Source organism: Habropoda laboriosa, unplaced genomic scaffold (assembly GCF_001263275.1).
Source record: "Habropoda laboriosa isolate 0110345459 unplaced genomic scaffold, ASM126327v1 scaffold104, whole genome shotgun sequence".
NCBI classification, from domain to species: Eukaryota; Metazoa; Arthropoda; class Insecta; order Hymenoptera; family Apidae; genus Habropoda; species Habropoda laboriosa.
Window position 1 is genome coordinate 57417 of NW_017100199.1, and position 7990 is coordinate 65406.

The following is a 7990-nucleotide window of genomic DNA, read 5'->3' on the forward strand; positions in this document are numbered from 1 at the left end:
CCTCGAAAACGTAGTCCCTGACTCTACAAGTGTCAGGTTTAGATTCCTTGCAGACTGACACTTGTGGAGAATTTACTGTATTTATGTCCTTGTTCCTCTGTTTTTTTTTTTTAATTCTTCCAGCTACGAAGTGTGGTGTACCCGTCTCCCTTTTTCTCGCGTTGCATTCTGTCTCTTTACTGTCGGTTGGAACATTCGACGGTATACAAAGGGAAAGGAACTAGTTAACGTTATTAGCCTGTAATCGCGTCGAGACAGCAGCTCGAGGTTAATTGCCCGGTGAAATTGAAGAGACAATTTCATATTCCGCTTGCCAATCCTTGTTCCTCTGTTTTTTTTTTTTTAATTCTTCCAGCTACGAAGTGTGATGTACCCGTCTCCCTTTTTCTCGCGTTGCATTCTGTCTCTTTACAGTCGGTTGGAACATTCGACGGTATACAAAGGGAAAGGAACTAGTTAACGTTATTAGCCCGTAATCGCGTCGAGACAGCAGCTCGAGGTTAATTGCCCGGTGAAATTGAAGAGACAATTTCATATTCCGCTTGCCAAAGAATCGACGCGAAGTAGAACTCTCGACGTCCTCGTCGTTTTCGTCTTCGTGGACGTCGTCCTCGTGAATTTCGCTCGAAAGTTTAGCTACTTAAAATCAGATTTACCAGCAAAGAACGAATTTCTTACAATCTCTCCCAACCCACCTTTCTTCGCTAGCTATTACTTCATTCTATCTTTTATTCTCTCCCTTTTTTTCTCCTGCTCTGTCTGGAGACTCGATTTTTCCCCCTAACAAGAGAAGTTTTTTTCGGAGAATTATAATTTCTGCAGGGAAATTCGGCTAGTTTGCGGAAGTGTCCGTTGCAATTTATCCTGGTAAATTTACGTTTTTAAAGAGTAATATATGTGCTTCTTCGTTAGATTTGTGAATAATTCTTTTTTAGAATTTTTTGAAATTAAATTGCATCGCGGAGTGTTCTATTAATAATTCGCTCGTTTCTATGATAATAATTAAGAACCTCGGGAGTAGAGAGAATAAACGGTTCGAATTGTTCACGTGCATGTTGCATATTTCACACAATGAATAACTAACTTCCATAATAGAACTGCTATTTAGAACTTTGGACATATTAACGAGTAATGTATTTTCAACTTTCGCGCACGTGGCGTTGAATGAACTTACTGTTCCGCCTCTATTGGAAAATTTATGAATGGAAATGCAAAAAGCGCTAAAATAGCGAAAACCGATGTAATAATCGTGCTTTGATAGAATCTTGCCTGATTTAACTCGCTCTAAACCGCGAGATGTACCAGACGTCGCTGTAACCTAGGGTTCGAGGTCTAAGATCTGTGAAATCTCTGAGCTTGAAAGTCTGGTTTCCGGTATATTCTGCGACTTGAGAGTTGAGAAAGTCGACGTTGCACGATCCAATAGTGATCTACGACGAGTTCCACGACCCTGGAGCTGACAATAACGAAATTCTACGATTTCGAGGGAATCCCTGACGAATTCTGCAGCCCTCGATCCAAGAAAATAGTAATTCTACGATTCTGAAGGGGATAGGTAGATCCGAGGACACTGAGTTCAAGGAAATCGATGTACCAGGAGCTTTAGAATATCTTACCTCCGCTAGATCGTCGAATATCGATTTTCTTAACCCTTTGATGGTTCAAGAAATACTTGTCGGTCACAATATCGCGAGAATCGATATATGTCTAGAGTGGTGCAAGAGGAGTTCAATTGCACCGAAATCTTGACCCTAAAGATTCCAAGATTACCATGCTGAGAGCACCTGCATGATTAAAGGTAGATTCAACATTTCCAGAGTAACCTAACTTCGTTTCTACGTCCCTGAGGTTAACGAAGTCCCTAGAATCCTTAAAATCTTCCCCTCTCGGAGAATACCGGAGGATCTACAAATTCGCCAACTTCGCTTCCGACAAAAGCTCCCCTGTCGTTCTCCTTTTCTCGACAATAACCGATTCTCTCCCCCCTTTCATCGCACGTCTTGGCCTACATTCTTGGCCCGCGAAACAATACGAAACGGGCGAGGAGGAGGAGGAGGCGGTGGTGGCCAGCAAAGTGGAATATTATAAAACGCGAGCCCCCTGTGCGTACTCATTAAACCGCTGGACGTCGTTTCATCTTGGCGCGGCGAGCTTAGCTGAGCGGAGCGGAGCCGCTTCATTTCTGAGAGATTGGCGACTGCCGGCCGGTGTGTGCGAATCACAGAGAAAAAAGAGGGTGAGCCGGGAGGGAGATGAGGGTGGGCCGCGGTTAAGAGAAAGGAATCAGCGTGCCGGCACGCGAAACCGGCAAGAGGAGACGACTCCCTAATCAAGGCGACATTGTCGCAGGACGAACAATATCCAACGTCGACGTGCTCGCGGAACCATCACCCTATCTCCACTCCCCTACTGTACACTCTCGCGGACCACCGAGACACAGGGTGTTACCGAGTAGGCGGTGCTGTCGAAATGAAAATTTGTGTATTTGAAAATTATTTTTCAGGAGATGATGGTCTGCTTGGAAATTTTTTTTTGAAGCGTAGGAACGAAATGAAAATTGTCTACTTGGAAATTATTTTGCAAGCATAGGAGTGAAATAAAAATCACCTACTTAGAAATTACTTTTCAGTCGTATGAGCGAAATAAAAATCGCGCATACTTAGAAATTAATTTTCAATCGTATGAACGAAATAAGAATCGTCTACTTGGAAATTGTTTCTTAATCGTATGAGCGAAATAAAAATCGTCTATTTGGAAATTATTTAGCAAGCATAGGAATGAAATAAAAATCCACCACTTGGAAATTATTTGTCAGTCGTTTGAACGTGTTGAAGCAAATGGTTTATGAGTGTTGCATGAAAAATCGACATCCTGGAGTGTCGGTAAGTTTTATGACACGTCCGAAAAATATGGTTTGGGGATGTCTGCGAACACCCCAGGTATGGGAGTGCACACTGTCACCAGGCTCCGTAAGCAGTCCTAATTGTGCGCCCGTCTTGTCCGAACATCTTTTTAAATATAATTATTTACCTAGCTTACTCCACACGAGTTATTTATTTAATATAACCCCTCAACAGAACGAAATGAAAATTATCTACGTGGAAATTATATCTTAATCGTGTGAACGAAATAAAAATCGTCTACTTAAAAATTACTTTTCATTAATATAAAAATTGTTAGAAATGATTTTTCTCTGTCGTTCCTAAGTATTAGAGAATATAAGTACCTGTTAATCCATTAGGTTCATACAGAAAGTACAATAGTGCTCGTATACGATTTAAACTATATTTCTTCGTCAGACTTATTACTCCTTATACTACTAGCTTCCAAACCTAATAATTTTATATCTATAATGAGTGTTCAGGTTTACTTCACATTCAGTGAATATACACTCCCATCGATAATTCACTGGATACTTGCTGACTTTTGAACATAATACTTTATCGGTACTATTTTTCAATGAGACCTTATAAAAACACAATAATTTCGCTTTCTTCATAATACAAATAATTAACAAGCATTATTTCCATTTCCCAGCTGACATTATAAACCTAATTTTAATCTAAATATAAAACGACTCATAAAAACTATTTCCACTATCCCTCCTATCACGGTTCAACCCCGTTCCCCATAAATTTTTCAACATCGATTCCCCCGAAAACCGAAACTTCCCATACCAAAACGTTGTTCCACCTTTCGACTAACCTCCTTTTTTTTTTCGCACAGAAATTACCCGTTTTTTCGAGTCGTGTCACCACTTCCGTATCACCCTACGTACATAGACGCACGCACACAGCGATACGGCTAGACGTGCACGCGTGGTCGTGAGCTCGAACGAACTAGAATAAAAGTGTACAAGCGTGTAGCTCGCTTTTCGCAAGGGTGTATTGGTGCCGGCGGGGGAAATATGCGTGTTCCTCCGAGTGAAACGCGAATACGTACGCGCGCGCCCCGGCCTCTCTCCGCAGAGCTATTTCCTTTTCTCTGTTCTTCTTCCGCCCTGTTCTATCGTCCTTTTTTACCCGCCTCTATCTCGAGCTTTTTTTTCACCTCTCTTTTCATCACGGCCCCCCTCTCTCCCGCCCCCATCTTCTTTCTTCCTTTTTTCTCTCTCTCTCTCCACCTTCCTTCTTGCTTCGCCCGACACGTCGCCGTCTCTTCGTTTCTTGGCCGGGGATTTTTCCGCGCTTGCGTGAGCCACCAGCGAGACTCCGAGGAGAGGGTCTCGTTAACGCATAAAGGGACGCGTTACTTGTACTCCTAATGGGAATGAACCCAAAGGAAGAACCACCGACACGACTTTTACCTTTCTCCGCCTCGTTCATCCTGGCGTGCACGCGCGAAACCACCTCCTGTGCCCGGCCTTGCCTCTCCGCAATCCGCTTTTATCTCTGTCGCTGTTTTCGTCCCCTTACCGATACCCCGCGTGGTTCTTCTCGCTTTAAAAGCGTGCGGTTAGACGACATATCCTGCCGGAGCTCGTTAATACGGAAAGAGTAAGACGGATATCTGCGGGTGAGTGTGAAAAGGAGGGACGCTAAGTTGAGGGAAATTGATTCGGTGGGAGGTCTCGCGGAGATGGAAATTTCGTGAAATTAATAAAATGAAAAGTGAGGGAGTTCTCGGCTTGACAACCCGTGTTGTCTAAACAAAACAAACACGCCACGTACGATCGTCTTCTCTCACATTCACTCTTTCATACCAAACCCCCACAACTGACACACACGCGCAGCCAATGCGGCCCTCTCTTTCTCTCCTTCATCCTCGCTCTCACTTTCACACCCACAGTATAATAATAATAAAAAGAATGAAAAGAAACGTTAAGTAAATTTAATAAAAAATTAAATGTTTGGTTTTATTGTGAAAGAACTTGGACAAAAATTGGTGTATACTGGGTTTGGTGAATTTTTTCTATGAACAGGGCTTGATTTTGGGATACTTATTTCAGTGTTTTCATGGTTTAGTTGTGAATTTATATCTCAGCTAAGGAAATTCTTTTTTCTTTTTAATCTCCATTTCTTGATGCTTGAATATTTTCAGCTTTCTGAGCATTCTGAAAGGTGTGAAACTTAAGCTTCTCGTTTAACCAACTGAGGCTACCGTTACCCTAGCTTCTGTTCCACCGAGTGCAGAAAATGTCTAATATTTTACCTGCTATTTTAATATTTTAAGATGCGCAATTTGAATTTTTTTGATGCTACCCCAAAACCAGATATTTCCAAAATTGAAATTAACTGAGAACTTCTTTGGTAGACTTTTTAATTTAAGCAATTATCTATCGAGTTGAACTACGTAGGTGTATTTTACCTTCGACTTCGAAATTTACTCGCACTGTTCTGTTTCGCTTCAATTCAATCCTTTGGGCACTTTCACCTTAATTTAATAAGACAAATTGTAAAACTATGCGGTCGAAACAAAAGATTTTGTGGCCTTCTGAATTAAATTTGATTTAGATATCAAAATTTGTAAATCTGAATAAAATTGACCGCAGCGAAAGGGTTAAGAGACACGCTTAGTAAGTGTATTTTTTGAGAAAACTTTTCTAACGCATTCACGTTACACACCGTTCCATTTGCTCGATATTCTCCAGGTTTCCCCGCGCGTCGAACGGCCCGATATCAAACCGGAAGTCGGAAACTTTCCTTAATAAATCTTCAGTCTCGAACGAGGCGGGAACGGTCCAGCTTGAACATCGATACCGTTCATAAAACGCCTCCCTCTCTTCCCCCAAACGCTTCCGGGCCTCTAATTATGCTCGAGGAAAAATCGTCCAGGTGGTGGAAGGGGTGAGTATTGGGTGTGGGAAGGACGAAAGGAGGGAAACGAAAAAGTTACCGACGAGTTCGAGCGTCGTTCGAAAAGCCGGCCACGTAACCATGCAACTTTCGGGATTATAATTAGTTCCCATCGTATCGCCCGGAGCCACTGGATGGTAAATACCGGGGTTTGTATATAGTTGCGACTGGACGATGTATATAATTGGCAGACGCTGTAACTTGCCATCCGACCAAGGTGAACGCGTACTCTCCTTCGAAGTCTCGTTTCTCTCCTCTCATTCTTTCGCTCTCTGTCATTTTTTTTTCTCGCTTATTCTCTTGCTCTCTCTCATTTTTCTCCTCTCATTCCTTCGCTCTCTTTCAATTTTTTATCGCTCATTCTCTCGCTCTCCCTTATCTTTTTTCTGGCTCATTCGCTCACTTTCTCTCATTTTTTTTCTCTCTCATTCACTCGCTTTCTCTCATTTTTTTTCTCTTTCATTCCCTCGCTTTCTTTCATTTTTTTTCTCTCTCATTCCCTCGCTTTCTCTCATTCCCCCGCTTTCTCTCATTCCCTCGCTTTCTCTCATTTTTTTCTCTCTCATTCCCTCACTTTCTCTCATTTTTTTCTCTCTTATTTTTCTCTCCTTTATTTTTCTCTCTTCCTCTCATTTTTCTCTCCCTTATTTTTCTCTCTTCCTCTCATTTTTGTCTCTCTCATTCCCTCACTTTCTCTCATTTTTTTCTCTCTTATTTTTCTCTCTTCCTCTCATTTTTTTCTCTCTTCCTCTCATTTTTGTCTCTCTCATTCCCTCGCTTTCTCTCATTTTTGTCTCTCTCATTCCCTCGCTTTCTCTCATTTTTGTCTCTCTCATTCACTCGCTTTCTCTCATTTTTTTCTCTCTCATTCCCTCACTTTCTCTCATTTTTTTCTCTCTTATTTTTCTCTCCTTTATTTTTCTCTCTTCCTCTCATTTTTCTCTCCCTTATTTTTCTCTCTTCCTCTCATTTTTGTCTCTCTCATTCCCTCACTTTCTCTCATTTTTTTCTCTCTTATTTTTCTCTCTTCCTCTCATTTTTGTCTCTCTCATTCCCTCGCTTTCTCTCATTTTTTTCTCTCTCATTCACTCGCTTTCTCTCATTTTTGTCTCTCTCATTCCCTCGCTTTCTCTCATTTTTGTCTCTCTCATTCCCTCACTTTCTCTCATTTTTTTCTCTCTTATTTTTCTCTCCTTTATTTTTCTCTCTTCCTCTCATTTTTTTCTCTCTTTCTCTCATCTTCTCTCCGTTTTCTCTCTTTCTCTCATCTTCTCTCATTTTTCTCTCTTTCTCTCATCTTCTCTCTCATTTTTCTCTCATCTCCTCTTGCTTCCTCTCTCTTTCGTTCCCTGTTGAGACGATCGTTCGGGAGTCGGGCCAAGCGAAGAATTTCTGTCGTTTTCGAGGATTATGCCGGTGAAATATCGTGGGAAACGGGGATTTCAGTGGATATTTAGAAGAGATATAGATGGAAGATTATTCGATGAGTGGTCAGTTCTGAAATTTAACAAATTCTCCAAATGCTACCAAGAGATTTCTGTTACTCACTCTCGTAAATCACGGCAGAAAAATATAATTTTACAATTGTCCTAAAATTACATAAAAAAACTTGTAAAAGCCAAGGGAGGAAACTTGTTCCGCTGCCTTGCATTTTCCATCATTCTCAAGGATACCTCTTGCGTCCGTAAAAGTGCACGGTTAATATTTCGTCCCTGTTATCGTCGGAAGGATCAACGGTATCGTCGTTGCCGCTTATTCATCGCCCACGCTAAAATTATTTCGGACACGATGACTGTTTGTTCGCGTTATCTACCTCGCCATCCACACTGGTATTGAGCAACGAAAAATGACAAAGTAACGCGTTTCTGTGACACTCGCTGTTGCAATGAATTTATTTTAATTCTACGCCCTCGTAACTTATATTTAACCAAATAAATTTCTGTACACTCCTGCTGATATGCAATCACGATTGCAGTGAAATCCCGGTATATGCAGAGATGGGTTGCAAAATCTTCCGCGGATACCTGAAATCGCGAGTGGTAAAAATTTATTTATCAGGCGTAATGGAACGTTAACGAGAATTAATAATGATAAAATGAAACAGTGAAAATGTAACGATAAAAGGAGAATCGTCTGCTTCGGCTGAGGAATTGAAGTATTTAAAAATTTAAGAATGTAAAAATTTGGGAACTTAA